This window comes from Bombina bombina, chromosome 6 (assembly GCF_027579735.1).
Source record: "Bombina bombina isolate aBomBom1 chromosome 6, aBomBom1.pri, whole genome shotgun sequence".
In the NCBI taxonomy this organism is placed as follows: domain Eukaryota; kingdom Metazoa; phylum Chordata; class Amphibia; order Anura; family Bombinatoridae; genus Bombina; species Bombina bombina.
In genome coordinates this window covers 956142688-956163296 of record NC_069504.1, presented here as the reverse complement: position 1 = coordinate 956163296, position 20609 = coordinate 956142688, and the positions used below count along the sequence as shown (strand labels likewise).

At 38.3% G+C, this 20609-nt stretch overlaps 1 protein-coding gene across 1 annotated transcript in view; it reads right to left on the bottom strand.

Annotated features, from left to right (window-relative positions):
- PCDHAC2 (protocadherin alpha subfamily C, 2) overlaps window positions 1–20609 on the bottom strand; it is a 149255-nt gene that overhangs the window by 104301 nt on the left and 24345 nt on the right. The gene's annotated exons all lie outside the window — the stretch shown is intronic.

The window sequence follows — 20609 nt, the reverse complement described above, 5'->3', positions numbered from 1 at the left end:
CAGACATGTTATGCTAAGTTAAGCAAAACAGTAAATTGAAGCTCTACAGAAATGATGTGCCCATTATTTAAATTTTACAACTGGCCATACACAGTGATGCCCTGTTTTGTAGCAGCATGTTTCAAATAATAAAACATGACATTTGGAGTGAGGCACATTGTCATCTGCTAAGCAATTTTCTAGATTTGAACATGGATAAAAATAAGAAAGGCAGATTGGAAAACAGACACCGGCAACTGTCAGTAGAATTCATGCATCTTAATTTGGCAAATACAACATGGATATGTTCCAAGTAAAAGCTTAAACATTCTACGTGCTTGCCTTGCCATTCCTGAAAAACATGTCGGAAACTGGGTCTTGCAATATGATCCACTACAATGAATACATTTTCACTGATACATTCTTTAAAAAAAATATTTCTCTGCTTTGTTGTCTAGGATTGATTTTTTTTCTGGGAATCAGCCACCTTTAAATAATTTGCTTAATACAAAGTTTTCACTATCAAAGGCTGTAAACCATTAATTTTTACTGACAAATATATGACAATATAATCGACTGTCCCGCTCTTTCAATAATCAAGTACTTATTGTAGTGGTATTTTACTTTGATACATTTTCCTAAAAAAAAATTTCTACATTGGTCTATTCTTATTTGCAATTTTAAAGAGCCTTTAAGACTGACACGTTGTCTTTCTTTGTTTTTATTGAAATTTCCAAACATATAGGGATATAATACAAATGAAGCATAACATTTTTAGCACCATTGTGTGTTAACATTGCTTGAGCGCAATCAATAACATTTGTAAAGTTTTGCTCTCATTTTAAGCAGTATCATTTATGTTGAATATCGCTTGAGCGCTAAGATGATGGCCCGCATAAAATCTGCTCCAGTACTGGAACTCTTCATGTAGTTCTGGGCTTTACTATATTAACAAAAGTATAAAAGACATTACATATACATACAAAAAAATAAATAAAATATATATATATATATATATATATATATACATACATCTTTTAACCCTTCCCAGTCCTGCCCCTTGTCATATACAATACAATGCCACAAACATTTTCTTTATTAAAAAAAATGTTTCCTTAGTCAAAATACTCTTTATTTCCATAGCTTTTTAATTTGTTTTGTTATGGAAACTAGAAAATAATAATGGTATCAAAAAGGACAACATTTTACAATATTTTAGATTGCGCTTGAGTGTAACACTCAAATCAATAGTTGTAATATTAACATAATGAGCATGCTAATATCACTTTCCATTAAAAGTATAGGTTCCTCTAAAAATGTTTTGACTGCGCTAAAATGCTTCGATTAAAATTTTTAACCATCAACTTGTAATAACAAATTATGGCCTAGATTACAAGTGGAGAACTTTTGATAGCGCTCCCTACACTATCAATAGTGCTCTACTTGTAATCTAGGTCTGTGCTAGTATAAGTGCTCAAATTCATATTAAAAGTCTATGGTAAAGAAGAATTACCAGAGAATGTTTAGTGTGGCGAAATTCCTTTAGCGCACCAGATCCTTTCAATGAATATCGCATCCGCTCTAAACATCACTCATATTACAAGTTGAAAGTTATGGACTGAGCTCAAGTGCAATGCATAACAACACTTAAATGCTAGCATGACTTGAGACCTGATATAAAGTATTAGATCTAGAATAAAAGTTTAGCAAAACACAGTGAAAACATATTAAAATAAAGTATTTTTAATATATATATATATATATATATATATATATATATAATACACATAGTATATACACAATATATATATATATATATATATTAACCCTTTAATGACCGGTAACATACATTGTATGTTGCTGGTCTTTCTATGGGGGTTGCTCTTTCCATAACACGGTCTCCCCATCAGTGGCGAGACAGCGCTATTTTAGGAAGCCAGCAAGAGAGATGGTGTAATTGCATGGTCTTGCCGTTTGCAGCAAGACCTAATCTATTATAATCAAACAATCAATTGATGACCAGCGATGTACAGGGTATGTTGTGGTCATTAAGGGGTTAAATATGCAATTTAAGTTTATTATTGAAATAAATGTATTAAAAGGGATATGGTATATGTCAAGGTGTTTGACTCGGAAGTGTATGTACAGTATATGTGTATACATGTGTATTAATGTTTTTATATGTTTTCATATGTCCACTCATAGATACATACACACATATATATATATATATATATATATACATGTTGTAATAAAAATGATTCAACCCCCATTGCAAATCAGGTTTAATGTCAAAATTTACAGACTTTTAGCTGTTTGCAATGAACAAATCAAACAAAAGCAATTGAAATAGCTCAACACAACGAATGCTTCAAGTGGTTTCCCCAAATTCAATTCAAAATTTAACTTTTAATGAATTCTGAAGTCTTAAAATGATTCAAATCCCTGAATAGAATTGATCTCAACAGCACAAATATGCAAAACAGGTGTTGTCTTAAGCATAACTGGTGCAACTAATCAAGGGCTTTATTATATGCACCAAGTGTGCTTGAGCTTGAACACATGAAATACCTGAACTGGCTAGGGGTTTGTTGAGTGTCATGTTTGACTGCATGTTAGAAATATGGCTAAGTCAAAAGAATGGTCCAAAAAGTTAAGAGAAGGGATCATCGCCCTTCACAAACAAGGGACAAGATACAAAAAGATGACAAAGGCAGTGAATGTTCCTAGAGACACCGTCGGAAGCATAGTTCGCAAATTCAAAGTTAAAGGAATAGTGGTTACACTACCTGGTCGGGGCAGAAAATGGAAGCTATCAACTGCTGCAATTAGATTTCTTAGAATGCAGGTTAAGAAAAAAACTAGAGTGACTGCAAAAGACCTTCAGCAAGACTTAGCAACAGGAACTGAGGTTTCAGTTTTCACAGTAAGGCGCATACTAAATGCAGAAGGTTTCCATGCCAGAACTCCAAGACATACACCACAACTGACCCAAAAGCACAAGACATATATGAGCCACAGAAGTTTTGGGCTTCTTTTCTGTGGAGCGATGCACCAAAACTGGAACTTTTCGGCCCAATGAATCAGTGGTATATCTGGAGGAAGAAGAATGGAGCATACACTGAAAAGAACACTCTGCCTACAGTTATGCATGGTGGTGGGATCCTCTGCATTGGAAAACTACAATGTGTGGAAAGCAAGATGGATTAATTTAAGTATCAGGAAATCCTAGGAAGAAACGTCATGCCGTCTGTGAGGAAGCTGAAGCTTGGGCATCATTGGACTTTCCAACAAGACAATCATCCCAAGCATACCTCAAAATTCACAGAGGCTTGTTTGCAGAAGAAGTCCTGGAATATTCTGCAGTGGCCATCACATTCACCTGATTTGAACCCCATAGAAAATCTCTATTGGGATTTGAAGAAGGTGGTTGCAGTACGCAAACCCAAGCATAATCCTGAATTGGAGGCCATTGCTCATGAGGGATGGGGTAAGATTTCTTAGGAGCACTACGAGGTGTCTGGCTATGTGTCTTTTTTGCAGCAGGTCATAACAGCAAAAGGGTGCTCTGCTTAGTACTAAAGATGCTTGACATGAAGGGGTTGAATCATTTTGAGACTGCAGAATTCATTAAAAGTTGCATTTTCTGTTGAATTTGGGGAAACCACTTGAAGCATTCATTGGCCTCTATTTGTCAAGGTCTGGCGGACCTGATCCGAAACTGCGGATCAGGTCCGCCAGACCTCACTGAATACTATGTGAATAACTGCTCGCCGTATTCAGCATTGCACCAGCAGCTCACAAGAGCTGCTGGTGCAATGCCGCCCCCTGCAGACTCGCGGCCAATGGGCCGCCAGCAGGAGGGTGTCAATCAACCCGATCGCACTCGATCGGGTTGATTTCCAGCGATGTCTGACCGCCTGCTGAGAGCAGGCGGACAGGTTATGGAGCAGCGGTCTTTGTGACCGCTGCTTCATAACTTGTGTTTCTGGCGAGTCTGAAGACTCGCCAGAAACATGGCCCTTCAAGCTCCGTACGGAGCTTGATAAATATGGGCCATTGTGATGTGTTATTTCAATTGCTTTTGTTTGATTTGTTCATTGCAAACAGCTAAAAGTCTGTAAATATTGACAATAAACCTGATTTGCAATGGGGGTTGAATAACTTGTATTACAACTGTAAATATACACACATATATATATATATATATAAATTTAAAAATAAAATAACATTTTCTTCTAAGTGAAGTAGAAAGGTATTTAAAGTATTTTAACGCACCTTCAGCTTTAGTGCAACTGTCCTATTGCATACACTGTCCTAGAACACCTCTTCTATCTTTAACGCGTGCACTCTGGATTAAGAGATTCTATGGGTAATGGTAAATCCTAGTTCCGTGATCTGCATCCATTAAATTTCCTCTTGGACGGATAAAAAATAATGCATAATAAGTTGACCTTTAGATTATTCACTGGACATTAAACTAATTAAATGTTCCATTCAATTACTGGAAGCTCCAGCTATCTGATCTTTATTAGGACTGTGAATTCCTTACAAAATTAGAGAAGCAGCATCTAATGCAGTTCTCTATTATTTCACAGCCAAATGAACGTCTTAAAATACATAATTGAAAACATGATTACTAAATATAAGCATTATAAAGTCTTCAAAAGGACTTCCATAGAAGATGCAGTAATAGACAGCCATATTATTTCATTGTATTATAGTTTCCTCTTAAATTGACTAAATGTATATTGGTATGAAAGCAGAAAGATACTATTAATTCGACAGCATGTGGTCAATTGCTGTTAAAATAATCCACTTTTCCCTTTATAGTTGTATGAGTTAATATACAGTAGGTTGTTTTAGTGAGGGAAAAAGCATTGTATGAGATATAATATATATCAAAGATGTAATATGCAGGAAATGTTTCGTTTTATTTCTAGATAGTTAAAGAGACAAAAAAGTGCAAAAAGAAAATGCTTTAATGCGTTAGATTATTTTATTATTTCACTTTCTTGCATTTATCATTGGGCCAGATTATAAGTGGCGTGCTGTTATGCGTGAGCGATAAGGGATTTATCACGGGTGTTTAAAGTAAGCTTTTTCACTCAAGCACAATTGAATTTAACACAACCTCAAAGCTCTGGTTAAAGGGGCAGTCTAGTCATGATTCAGAGAGGTCATGCATTTGTTATCATTTTTCCAATTTCTTTTTATCATCACATTTTCTTTGTTCCCTTGGTATTCTTAGTTGAAAGCTAATCCTATGTAGACTCATATGCTAATTCCTAAGCCCTTGAAGGCCGCCTCTTATCTAAATGCATTTGACAGTTTTTCACAGCTAGAAGGCGTTAGTTTATGTATGCCATATAGATAACATTGTGCTCCCGCCCGGGGAAATACTTATGAGAGGGCACTGATTGGCTAAAATGCAAGTCTGTGAAAAGAACTGGAATAAGGGGGCAGTCCGCAAAAGGCTTAGATACAAGGGGGTATATTTATTAATGTCTGAGTGGACATGATACAATGTAGTGTATCATGTCCGCTGCACATCGATAAATGCCGACAGCATACGCTCTCAGCATTTATCATTGCACCAGCAGTTCTTGTGGGAGGTCAATCAACCCGATCGTATTCAACCCGATAGGCCTCAGAGCAGGCGGACAAGTTATGGAGCAGTGGTCTTTAGACCGCTTCTTCGTTACTTCTGTTTACAGTGAGCCAAACAAGGGGCATCAAGCTCCATACAGAGCTTGATAAATCGTCCCCAAGGTAATCACAGAGGTAAGAAGTATATTAATATAACCATGTTGGTTGTGCAAAACAAGAGAATGGGTAATAAAGGGATTATTTTTCTTTTTAAACAATATTAATTCTGGAGCAGACTGTCCCTTTAACTGTTACGCTCAAATAAAAAGTGTCACAAAAACATAAAAAATACTATAAAAAGTAGTTAAATTCATAATAACTGTCTAATAAAAATGTTTTTTTTTTGTTTTTTTTAAATTGCAATAAAAATTAATAAGGGCTAAAAGATATGAGGTCTCAGGTGTTAGAGAGAAAAAAAGCAGGCAAAGGTCTTTAACATAGAGATACATACATATAAATGTCTAAATATGTATATGTATGCTTTGCATATCTCAATTTAGAACTACACACTTGGTTAGTGCACATGTGAACTTAGGATTCTTAAGACGACACCCAACATGCTTCTTTCATGATTCAGATAGAGAATACCATTTTAAACAACATTCCAATTTACTTCTATTATCTAATTTGCTCTTTTTTTGTGGGTTTCATGTCCCTTTAGGTGCATTACTGAAAATTTCTATATAAAATATTATTAAAAATTAATAAACATACTGTAAAATATATAGATATATTCTATTGGTTATTCAATTACATTCCTTAGGAATCTTACATTTTCTTGTGTGCTAACTCGACCATGTTAAGATCTAAATTGAGAAACACGATGCACAAAATGCATATTTTATATTCCTTTGTTCTTCACATAGAAAATAATGTACTTTATATATATATATATATATATATATATTTATATCTGATACAAAAATACATATGTACACATATCTAGACATACATATATATACATATATATATATATATATATATATATATATATTTATATCTGATACATAAATACATATGTACACATATCTAGACATACATATATATACATATATATATATATATATATATATATATATATATATATTTATATCTGATACATAAATACATATGTACACATATCTAGACATACATATATATACATATATATATATATATATATATATATATATATATATATATTTATATCTGATACATAAATACATATGTACACATATCTAGACATACATATATATACACAAAAGAGGCTGCTTCTTGAGTGGTAACTAGCCATAGAACAAGCTATTATGCTATTGTTCGTTTCCAGGTTGAGCACTTCTCTCTTTTTATTTATGCAAATTATGACATTTTGGGAAGTCTCCCTAAGTGTGATGCGGGAATCCAGACGTGGACCCGTTGCTCAGTGTGCCTAGAGGGATATGGCTGCACCTCACTGACGAGGCCCACAATAGGCCGAAACGTACGTCTGGGGTTTTGCTGTTTCTCTCGTTCAGAGAAGAATTGCCTGGTATTTCGGGGCTGGACTGTACTGTGAAGTCAGGATCAGACTGATATGCTTCAGGAAAGTTTTTCTCTGTGAAAGGCACATGTTGAGCAAAAAGAGGCTGCTTCTTGGGTGGTAACTAGCCATAGAACAAGCTATTATGCTATTGTTCGTTTCCATGTTGAGCACTTCTCTCTTTTTATTTATGCAAATTATGACATTTTGGGAAGTCTCCCTAAGTGTGATGCGGGAATCCAGACGTGGACCCGTTGCTCAGTGTGCCTAGAGGGATATGGCTGCACCTCACTGACGAGGCCCACAATAGGCCGAAACGTACGTCTGGGGTTTTGCTGTTTCTCTCGTTCAGAGAAGAATTGCCTGGTATTTCGGGGCTGGACTGTACTGTGAAGTCAGGATCAGACTGATATGCTTCAGGAAAGTTTTTCTCTGTGAAAGGCACATGTTGAGCAAAAAGAGGCTGCTTCTTGGGTGGTAACTAGCCATAGAACAAGCTATTATGCTATTGTTCGCTTCCAGGTTGAGCACTTCTCTCTTTTTATTTATATCTAGACATACATATATATATATATATATATATATATATATATAATATATATATATATATATATATATATATATATATATATATATATATATATATATATATATAAAAGTGCATTGGAACCCTTTGCAGTTAAGTAGCTGAAAACACGTATAATCATATTTTTGCTATATTCATTGGTTAAACACATAAACGCAATCAGGCTTGGGCACAAGTAGAGTGTACATTGTTTTCCCACTTTTGGCGCTCCATTGAAGTCTATGGGGGAATACGTTAAAGCAATTGCGATATTGTAAATTCAGCTTTTTGCACCCGTTGGGATACCGCACAAGCGAATCTTTTTACTTTCTACTTGTGATACAAGCGGCATTCAATGCGCCCAAAAAAGTACTACTAGTGGAGTTAGCGTGCCACTCATAATCTGGCCCTATGTGTTTAACCCCTACAGTGGGATTAAACACACAGGGCTAGATTATAAATGGAGAACTAAATTATCACACACCCTCAAACGAGCAAATTGTATGCTCTTTCTAAATCTTTCAGTCACTCTAATTTGTTTTGTATTGTCTATGGCTGGTTTCACACTACAATGGAGTTGCGTACCATATGTGGCGGTCTCTTTGCATTGAACTGTTGCTCATCACAGCAGAATTTTGATTAAAAAAAAATGAAAATGAGGCTCCAACAAATTAATGCACTTACAAGATTGCAGTTAAATGGGTTGGTATTTGAAAAACGTACTGACATTTTCTTAAGAGGACACTCAAGTCAAAATTAAAGTTTCATGATTCAGCTAGAGCATGCAGGCTTAAACAACTTTCCACTTTACTTCCATTAACAAAATGTGCACAGTCTTTTTATATTTACACTTTTTGATTCACCAGCTCCTACTGAGCATGAGCAATAATTCAAAGAACCTATGTATATGCATTTGTGATTGGATGATGGTTGTCACATGGTACAGGAAGAGTAGAAATAGATATAACTTTGAAATTTGTCCAAAAAAAATCTACTACTCATTTAAAGTTCAGACAAGGGGGCCGATTTATCAAAGTGTGAATCGGACCCAATGCATCTGTTTATGTGCGAGCCTACAGGCTCGCTGGAAACAGGAATTAAGAAGCAGCAGTCTTAAGACTGTTGCTCCTTAACTCGTATGCCTCCTCTGAGGCTGTGGTCTGCAATCCGCCCGCCTTTGCAGGGGACGGCATTGTACAAGCCGTTCACCAGGACTGCTTGTGCAATGTTAAATGCTGACAGCGTATGCGTATCATGTCAGCCAGGCATAGATAAATCTGCCCCTAAGTGCTGTTGCATTGTCTTGTTATCAGGCATGTGTTGATTATGCAAATCCACTGTTACTGGTCCTTTAATTCCAGATCCTTTTTACCTAAAATTTTGAACACACATTAAACACTTAATAAATGCTAGATAGAATGATGCATTCAAAGAAAAGATTAGTCTGAGAATAACATGTAAATGTAGTTTTGTTAGCTGTTTAAATATTGACAAAATAAGTGTAAAGTTTTAGTGTATATAAAACAAAGGGAGCTGCCATGTTGTAACTTAGGTTACCTTCTCTGCTGTGGCCAATTAGGGCTAGTTATAAATAGCTCACTACAGTGTGCAGCCAATGGCTGTTTGAAATATAACAGTGTTCTGCGCTTCTATTTTAACAGGAACTGAAAAGCTCACAACTTCAGAATGGAATTACAGGAAAAGGGGACAAATACATAATAACAGTATATTCTAGAGTTTATATATATACGATTTATCATGCTATATTACCATCTCAAATGTCCCTTTAAGCTTATTAATATCAATGTACTATGTGATTTGCATGCAACCTTTAATAAAACCGTTTTTAAAAAAAAGGCTACATTCACTAAAAAAAATTACAAGAGAATTGAGGTGCACTTCTTTCGTGCAATTATAAGTTCTCATTTACTGGTATTAAAAAAAAAATCCATTGAGATTGACTAATCTATGTATTAATAGTTATGTTAATAAAAGTAAACTGCTGAGATTAATTATAAAAAAAATATGTTTTAAATTCTGCCACGTGTCACTAACTACCAAAAACTTCCCACCATATGTAACCCAAGTCATTGCACACGTAGGGCTCGCTTCCATTGAGCCATAATTTGGTTTGCGTTAGGTCGCAAACCGATAAATATGGTGTTGGAAGCAATTTCATTTATCGACTGCTTCTGATGGTGCGCATCCCATAGAAAGTATTAGAAGCCGTTTAGCAATAACTTATACCAGGTTTCCAATGAAAGCGCAAACCGATAATACACTGTCAGAGGCTAATGATACATTGAAAAAAATTATACCCAGCCCAACTAGGTGTAAAAGAGGAAAAATTTGCTTTTTGAGGCCTATTTCCCATTGAAATTTTAAAACTTGCAAGTGTTTCAATGTAGAAAAAATTGTAATATGTAATATTTCTTGTTGTCCCATGTATAGGAATAGTTGCACTTATGTTCTTATGGAAATAACATAACAAAATCAAATCTACAAAATTCAAACTAGACCTGTGCCTAGGACAGCAATACATATTTTACATATATTAAAAAAGTGGAAAGTATAATTATAATAAAAAATAGTATTTGCATATTATAATATTTAAATGGAAACCTGGTACTAAAATGGAGACATAAACTACTTTTAGCTGTCGGTATTACGAGTTCAAAGTAAAAAGTTTGTGCTCATGTGTTCACAAAGTCGCAGTAACAAAGAGACTTTCAGAAGTCACAAATGCAACATCGCATTCCCCCATAGACTACAAGTCAGGAAAACACGATTGTGGTTATTTCAAAGCGCAACATAAAAAGATAATATTTCGGGGGGCGGAGCTTGGCCACGCAGGCGAATGGCCGCATCTTAGATCAGCTCCTAGTCCTAGAGACATTGCGACACCAAAAGCATGGCCATATAGACCAAAAAAGCAATAAATCTAAGCTCAGGGGATGATGTGACATACACCACAACTACAGAAGCCATCGCAGACTTACAGCTACCAAGGTCAGCAGGTTTGGCACAGACAAGGAGTCAAAGGATCTAACCTGCGCAGTCCGGCATACTGACCCCCTGAAACGCTGACACACTAACACCCCAGCATACCGGGACCCGTGGAGCAGCAGGAGAGTTGTAACGCTGCGATTGACACAGCCCACAGAGTGACAGATAGAACCGGGTCCTGTCGGCGGAACGAACGACCACTTCATAAGCGCAACTGAAACTGGTGAGGTACGTAGAGAAAAGCAATAGACCGCTCCCAACACACAGACCTCACATGCCCAAATAGGAAGTAAAATAACAGAAAGCAAAGGGCTTTGAGTGGTGACACAGATACACGCTGCCAAACACTTAGAAACATGACAGATCAGACCACTCACAACTACAGAGCGGAGAATAATCAGGGCCTGAAAATGCATAGCAGGGCCTACTTGTGCATAATAGCAAGCGCAGTAGTGTACACCTGGGGAGGATAACGGCATGAAAAGAGGGCCTCTTGTATATAACATCTTATCAAGTGAGCTAAGGAATAAAGCCTAATATACTTCACTGTCAGACAGCAGCAGGGACCAGTTATTACCCGGATTAGGGCTGCACAAATAACACCTCTGGGGCACCAACACCAAGGCTGCTACCTAGGAGCCTAAAGTAATAACGCCAATAAAATAAAATCACCAGTATTCACAGATTCAACCTCTCATGGTGGGGAATGCCTATTAAAAAGCACCACAAGGCAGAGAAAAAAGCTTCCCAAAAGCCTTTAAACAAATTCCTAAAACCCATAGAACACCACGTGGCATCAGATAGTGGGAACATGGAGGGGCTACAATCTACAACCTATGAACAGATTGACCTTGCAAATGCACAAATGCTCGCTAATGTTACTAAAAAAGATCTTCTGCATCTATCTTCTAAGGAAGACATACAAAATGTGATGCAAGAAATGAGAAGGTTGTTCCAAGATCTGTGCAGAGACATAAGCTCACTGGAGGGTAGAGTCGCAGCGGTTGAGGAGGCACAAGCCACCACAGATGCTACAGTACACACTAACACCGCTGAGTTACAAGACCACACAGCAATCATACAGTCTTTGTCAGATAAATTAGAAGACTTGGACAATAGGGGATGCCGAAACAATGTAAGGGTGAGATGAGTCCCTGAGTCTGTCTACCCCCCCCCCCCCCGCCATTGAAGGATATCTTCAAAGTCTGTTACGTACCATAAAAGGAACACCAACCTCTGCTGAGATTACAATAGAACGTGCCCACAGAGCACTGAGGCCCAAACCCCCACCCAAGGCCCCCCCACAGGACATAATAATCAAATTCCTTAATTTTAAGGATAAAGAAGAACTCATGCGCTGTGTGAGATCCAAAAACCCAATCCAACATGCAGGCACTGAGTTACAACTGTTCTCAGATTTATCACCAGCTCACCAGCCACCTTACAAAAGTGGCGAGAGCTGGCTCCTGTAACTGCACAACTAAGAAACCGCAAGGTTCAATACCTCTGGGGGTTCCCGGTATCTTTAATAGTCACCCACAACAGCAAGACCTTAATCTACAGACCAGGCCCAGACCTGAGGGCTTTTCTGGCGGACATTGATAGTATAAACACACCTCCACCTGAAAAGGGCAACTTGGGAGATAATCCAAGAGGCCTGCCTAGAGTCTCGCCAAATACTCCTCCAATGGACTGATGGGACCTACGTATGCATTGATGGTTTCTACTTTTCAGGTTCCTGACCTTGGATAATAGGTATGGCTGGGCAACGCATTGGGAGCACAACCCTGGGAAAACTTACACTAGCCCTACACAATATAATGGAACCATGCCACGACTTATTGTAAAAGAGGCCTAGTACCTTGCAAGACTTGTAGACATTGTATGTGGCCCATAATACGAGAACTGGCAATCCTCCCGCCTAGCTGCATTCAGTGGTACAGCGGACTCAGATCCACAAGCATAAACATGTGTCATACTCTTTTCTTTAATCACACATTGTTTTCAGGTACCCCATAAAATGTAGTGTATTGCATTGTTTAATTAAACCCAACACCCAGAAGGCCGCTGCTTCGGGAGGAGCAGCATCAGTGTATAAACAACCTCTGCAAAGCCTGACTCAATCTAAAGCCCCCTTAATGTGACTCGATTATGCTCTCTAGTCAGGATTAAATATTGATGGAGTTAGCTGAGCTAGTTGTGTAAATAATACTGAAATGACAATGTAATTTGCTGAAAAACTGTCTATCTAACCCTTTGTATACCACCAGCTGGATGTTACCAAAACTGGTGATTAGCCCCAGGGTTAAGACCCTTCGCATAGTCTAACGAGTATTATATGCTACCCAAGCGTAATGCTCATTCTAGTAGTACCCAAACAGCAAGTAGCACTCCCTTGTTAGTGAGAAATACGATAAGCTCCTAGCAAGCGGTACCCCCCTGATTTAACTTACTAATAACTGCTCACAGTGAGTACTCTCACTGATTAAACATGTAGCATTATTCCCTCCCTATAGAACTTGGTCGTTATGGCCCCAAATATACACAAGACCGCTCTTTAAGGGTCTTGGAAATTGTTTTATCATTTAACGTTGCATATTCTCATGGATTACTTCCCACTGAGATACTAATAAGTTTATTGTAGTTTATTGGTTTTCCTTTTGTTTTCCTTTTCTTTATTGTATTATTCTTGTTTTATTACACTGTTTGTTTTGCAATTGCTATAATCACCAATTTCATTGAACGCCTTGTGTAAGAACTGCTTAGCATATACTGTACTATCTGGCCGTCTGGAGCATCAGATGACCAATCAGACCCTGAACTTATACTAAGCCTCAGAAGAGGGTTTTTTTTTTTTTTCTTTCCTTCCTTACCCTCTCCCAATCCCCCAACCCTCCCCCCCTTACCACCATCCCACATGATACACTATAAAAGATGAGTGCCCAATACAGTAAATTTCAAACACACAACCTCAACTTCACCACAATTAACGCCAAGGGCCTAAATAACCCGGGAAGAGGACTATAGCTTTCCGAGAACTTAAAAACTTACACAGTCACGTCCTATTCCTGCAGGAAACACATTTTCTAAAAGGTAAAGAGCTTAAGTGGCATAACACACAATACCCTTCAGCTTACCTGGCATCTGGCTCCTCGAAAAAATGTGGGGTGGGAATACTGATCCACCACTCGATCCCCTTTAAACACAGACACACAGGGAAGGACCCAGAAGGCCGTTTTATAATTTTGACGGGCACGCTTTATGAACACCCGATAACCCTGGCTTCCATATACGCACCAAATAACATCCAACACCTATTTCTTAAACGATTCACTAAATCACTATTGGACATCGCAAAGGGCCCAGTGTTTGTAGCAGGCGACATAAACGTACTCCTAGATCCACAACAGGACACTTCCAATGGAGCTTCTAGTGTAAGCAAAACAATACATAAATCTGTGAGGGCAACGCTAGCAGACCTGCTACTGCATGATGTTTGGCGTATTACACACCCTACATCCAGAGACTATACCTATTACTCGCCCCCATGTGCCAAATACTCACGCATAGACTACATATTCACAGATTCGGTCGGATTAGACATGGTGGGGGAATGCAAAATTGGACATATAACCTGGTCCGATCACGCCCCAGTTACCACAGAAGTTTATTGGCCAGACTTACCTCCAACATCCTATATATGGAAGTTGGATGACACCCTCCTGGACAAACCACTAATTAAAGCAGATTTGCAAAAATCTCTAAAGGACTATTTTCTACATAATACCCCTAATCACACCTCGCTTCCAATCATGTGGGACGCACATAAATGCGTAATCAGAGGTGAAATCCTAAAGCACACAGACAGATTGCATAAGCAGTATAGGACTAAACACAAATCGCTATTAGATACAGTTACAGCTCTGGAAACAAAACATAAACAAAACGTGACAGACAGTGAGGTTAAACAAAAGCTTCAAAACGCTAGAGCTGAGCTTAACCAACATCTTGCAGATGCCTATCAGAGCAAGATGATGTCCGTCAAACAACACTACCATGAAAACGGAAACAAACCTGGGAGACTTCTGGCCCGAACCATTAGGAGACAGCAGCTCCGCACACACATATATAGCGTCACAGATAAAGAGGGCACTAAAGTAAAAGGCAATAAACAAATAGCTAATGCGTTCAATCAATATTATAAAGCCCTATATAATATTCACAAGCAACCAGACACACACGCACAAACTCTAGACAAAGTGAGAGCTATAGACGCTTACTTAGCGACATTGGACTTACCTGGTCTGTCAAGTGATGAAGCGGACACACTTGATTTGCCCATATCCCAAGAAGAGCTTTCCTTAGCGATTAAAGATTTACCAAACGGTAAGAGCCCAGGTCCAGATGGACTCACAATTAAATATTATAAAACTTTTTTTAGCATCTTGGCCCCTAAAATGTTACAGGTGTTCAACAACCTCATCAAGGAGCCGCAGCTCCCCCGTTCCATGCTAGAGGCCTATATATCTGTTATCCCCAAACCGGGTAAATCGCACACAGCTCCCGAACACTTCAGGCCTATATCATTATTAAATGCCGATATCAAAATCCTTGCTAAGATACTTTCATTGCGTCTTAACAAATACTTACCAGACCTCGTCTCTACAGACCAGGTGGGTTTTGTCCCAGGCAGGGAGGCGAGGGACAACACCTGTAAAGTTGTACAACTGATTGAGCACACGCGTAATGAGAAGGTGCCCATGGTGTTGTTTTCAACCGACGCAGAGAAGGCCTTCGACCGTGTCGACTGGCTCTTCCTGCATCGGGTACTAAAGGCCATGAATTTTGGAGACACGTTTACAAACTTGGTGTGTTCCTTGTACTCTGACCCGAATGCGAGAGTAAGAGTAAATGGATCCCTTTCGGATACTTTTAGTATTACAAACGGGACGAGACAAGGTTGCCCCCTCTCCCCACTCTTATTTACCTTATCAATTGAAGCACTGGCACAAAAGATCCGAAAAAACCCTAACATATCTGGAATTTCAATTAAAGAAAATGAATATAAACAAGCGCTGTACGCTGATGACATCCTATATACCCTCACCAATATCGAAGTCTCTGTCCCAATACTTCTGGAGGAACTTGCAACATATGGTTCCCTTTCTAACTTTCACTTAAACATCACAAAGTCTGAAATCCTCAACATAACTGCACCAAATGCGCAATTATTACAAATAAGCGAGACACATCACATACCAATAGCGACCTCCCACTTAAAATATTTAGGAGTCCTCCTCTCAAGAGATAACCGAGATTTATTTAAATTAAACTACCTCAAACTAAAGAATGAAATAATTAGAGATCTCTCTTCTTGGAAGAATAAACCTCTATCATGGTTAGGTAAAATCAGAGTCATAAAAATGAACATCCTCCCACGTATACTGTACATACTGCAAACGCTCCCAATTCCTACCCCTAAAGAATTCCTCCCACATCTCCAAAGGCTATTAGAGCAGTTCATATGGAATAATGTAAAACCCAGAGTCCCAAGAAAGATGCTTTACATGTCTAGAGACAAAGGGGGATTAGGCTTCCCAGACCTAACCTCATACAGACAGGCAATTTTCCTGCAGAGAATTGTGGAATGGGCCCATAACACCATACATAAAGCGTGGGTAAAACTAGATGGCCAAATTCTTAACCTCAACAATGTGAGGGTATTAGCATTCACGTCACATACAAATCGCCCGAAACTCACAAATAATTATACTATCATAGCAGAAACCCTTAGAATGTGGGATAAGACAGTCAATACCACTACACATATCACTTCACGGCACTCGCCTCTTATACCAATTTTAGAAAATCCGAACCTCCCATATAGTCACCTTGGTACACAAATGAGTGAGCCCTACAGCCTACGCGAGGGTTCCCTACACTTTGCAATGAGGGGCGGGAAGCTATTGCCACAGCAGGACATGATAGAGAAATATGGGACTGTTTTTACTTCCTGGTTGAGATATAACCAACTTCAATATTACTTAATGCACCATAAGAACAGAGAGAACTTTATGAGATCCCTAACGACGTTTGAAACTTTATGCACGTCAAATAAATCACCTAGGCGACTGATTTCACTGATATATAAGCTTCTTCTAGCGCCACCCGGGTCAGCTCTCCCCTCTTACACTAAGGCATGGGGTAGGGACCTAGGCAGAGACTTTGACAAAGACACATGGCTTAAATCCTTTAAGTTGACTAGATGCTCCTTCATCTCCGCTAATGTCCAGGAAAAACACTTAAAACTCACTAGCAGATGGTACTTGACTCTAACAAGGCTACACAGATGTTTTCAAACAGCTAGCCCCATGTGCTGGAGAGATTGCGGAGAACATGGCACGCTTCTACACATTTGGTGGGAGTGCCCACAAATAAAAGACTTTTGGCACAGAGTGATTACCCATATGTCAGATAAGCTGCAGATCACCATTCCAAACACACCAGAAGCGACCCTATTATTTCACTTGCCTGTAGTCAAATTAAAGCACACACGAGCGCTGATGCTAATAATGCTCACAGGAGCTAAAAAGCTAATACCTAGGAGGTGGAAAACAGGGGTTGTCCCAACCTTAGAGGAATGGGCTCAAGCAGTTGATGAGCTGCTCATGCTGGAGAGATTCCATTACTTTAGAATCAATCAAATAGACACACATGAGATGATGTTGGCCACCTGGAGGGGCACTGGTATGTAATTAAGATGGAACTGGCCGAGGCAAACTCAGAAATACACTCCCCATCCTTTCCTGTCCCCCATCCACCACCCACATGATCCCTTCCCCTTTTTTTTTTTTTCCTTTTGAGTAGCGTTCAGCAGACACAAGGTTAAATAGGATTTGTAGTACTAATTGGACTTCGATGACGGAAGGAGAGTATTAGAAAAGATAAAATATATAGCAGGCTTGTCAAGCAAGAAGTTTATTATAATATGCATTTACAGATAAATAATTTGCAGCTGTATGTATAATTCACTGACACAGTTTTGAACACACTGGTTAAAACACATACAGAAGAAGTATGTTATGTTATGAACACTCTGTATGCGTAATTTATGTTTTCAATAAAGCTTGTCACAAAAAAAAAAAAAAAAGATAATATTTCATATTATATAATCCAATGTTCTGTACATAGCAGAATATGTTCTATTTATTCTTAAAGAGATATTTATATATTTATCTGATGTTTTTTTACACAAATTTATATATAGACATATAAATATATAAGATTATATATATAGACATATGGATATATACAGATAAATATATCTATTTCATAATACATATTTCATAATACATAAAACATATTCTGCTATGTACAGAACATTTCAATATTTACAGTTAAAACTTTTTTTAACCCCTTAACGACCGAGGACTTGCAGGGTACGTCCTCTAAAAAAAGTCACTTAACGACCAAGGACGTACCCTGCACGTCCTCGGTCTGGAAAGCAGCTGGATCCTGCTCACTTCCAGCTGCTTTCCGGTTATTGCAGTGATGCCTCGATATCAAGGCATCCTGCAATAACCTTTAGCAGCCATCCGATGCAGAGAGAGCCACTCTGTGGCCCTCTCTGCACCGGACATCCATGGCTTTCATCGTTGGTGGGTGGGAGCCTGTGTGGGAGGCGGATGGCGGCCATCGATGGCCCAGGTGATGTGGAGGGGGCGGGATCGTGGGCGGGGATGCCCGGGGGCACGCACGGACGCGCGCACGTGCACGGGGAGGCGGGGGCGGGCGCGTGCACAGGGAGGGAGCGAGTGGGAACCGCTACATTACAGAAAATTTTAACTGATTAGTGGGGAAAAAGGTTGCTCTGTGGAGGGAGGGAAGCTACACTACAGAAAAAAATGGGAGAAAAAAAATAAAATACATTTTTTTCTGCAAACTGGGTACTGGCAGACAGCTGCCAGTACCCAAGATGGCCCCCAATAAGGCAGAGGGGGAGGGTTAGAGAGCTGTTTGGGGGGGATCAGGGAGGTTGGGGGCTATGGGGGGATTCTACAAAGCAGCATATGTAAATATGCCAAAAAATTTAAACAAAAAGTTACCTTTTATTTTAGTACTGGCAGACTTTCTGCCAGTACTTAAGATGGCGGGGACAATTGTGGGGTGGGGGAGGGAAAGGATCTTTTTGGGAGGGATCAGGGGGTGTGATGTGTCAGGTGGGAGGCTGATCTCTACTCTAAAGCTAAAATTAACCCTGCAAGCTCCCTACAAACTACCTAATTAACCCCTTCACTGCCAGCCATAATACATGTGTGAAGCGTAGCAGCATTTAGCAGCCTTCTAATTACCAAAAAGCAATGCCAAAGTCATATATGTCTGCTATTTCTGAACAAAGGGAATCCCAGAGAAGCATTTACAACGATTTGTGCCATAATTGCACAAGCTGTTTCTAAATAATTTAAGTGAGAAACCTAAAATTGTGAAAAAAATTAACGTTTTTTTTTTTATTTGATCGCATTTGACGGTGAAATGGTGGCATGAAATATACCAAAATGGGCCTAGATCAATACTTGGGGTTCTCTACTACACTACACTAAAGCTAAAATTAACCCTAGAAGCTCTTTAATTAACCCCTTCACTGCTGGGCATAATACACGTGATGCGCAGTGGCATTTAGCAGGCTTCTAATTACCAAAAAGCAAAGCCAAAGCCATATATGTCTGCTATTTATGAACAAAGGGGATCCCAGAGAAGCATTTACAACCATTTATTCCATAATTGCATAAGTTGTTTGTAACTAGCGCTAATTTTGAAAAAAAAGTGGTTGGAAAATAGCAAAGTGCTCCTTGTATTTATGGCGCTATAACTTACAAAAAAAGCAAAGAACATGTAAACATTGGGTATTTCTAAACTCAGGACAAAATTTAGAAACTATTTAGCATGGGTGTTTTTTGGTGGTTGTAGATGTGTAACAGATTTTGGGGATCAAAGTTAGAAAAAGTGTGTTTTTTTCCATTTTTTCCTCATATTTTATAAATTTTTTATAGTAAATTAGTATTATGATGAAAATAATGGTATCTTTTTAAAGTCCATTTAATGCCGAGAAAAACGGTATATAATATGTGTGGGTACAGTAAATGAGTAAGAGAAAAATTACAGCTAAACACAAACACTGTAAAAATGTAAAAATAGCCTTGGTCCCAAACGGACAGAAAATGGAAAAGTGCTGTGGTCATTAAAGGGACACCGAACCCAATTTTTTTCTTTCGCGATTCAGATAGAGCAGGCAATTTTAAGCAACTTTCTAATTTACTCCTATTATCAATTTTTCTTCGTTCTCTTGCTATGTTTATTTGAAAAAGAAGGCATCTAAGCTTTTTGTTTGGTTCAGAACTCTGGACAGCACTTTTTTTATTTGTGGATGAATTTATCCACCAATCAGCAAGGACAACCCAGGTTGTTCACCAAAAATGGGCCGGCATGTAAACTTACATTCTTGCATTTCAAATAAAGATACCAAGAGAATGAAGAAAATTTGATAATAGGAGTAAATTAGAAAGTTGCTTAAAATTGCATGCTCTATCTGAATCACTAAAGAAAAAATTTGGGTTCAGTGTCCCTTTAAGGGGTTAAATATGATTATCTTACATGTTTTCATCTACTAGACTGCAAAGGGCTCCAATGCACGTATATATATGTATACATATGTGTTTATGTGTTTATATGTGTATATACGTCTCTAAATAAATACATACACATAAAAATAAATAAATACATGTATACACATATATATATATATACAGAATATACATATGCAATTTTTAAAAAATTATTTTTATTAGACAGTATTATTATGGCTTGCTTAACAGTTAATTAAAAATTATAGTAACTGTAAAAATTCTAAATAAT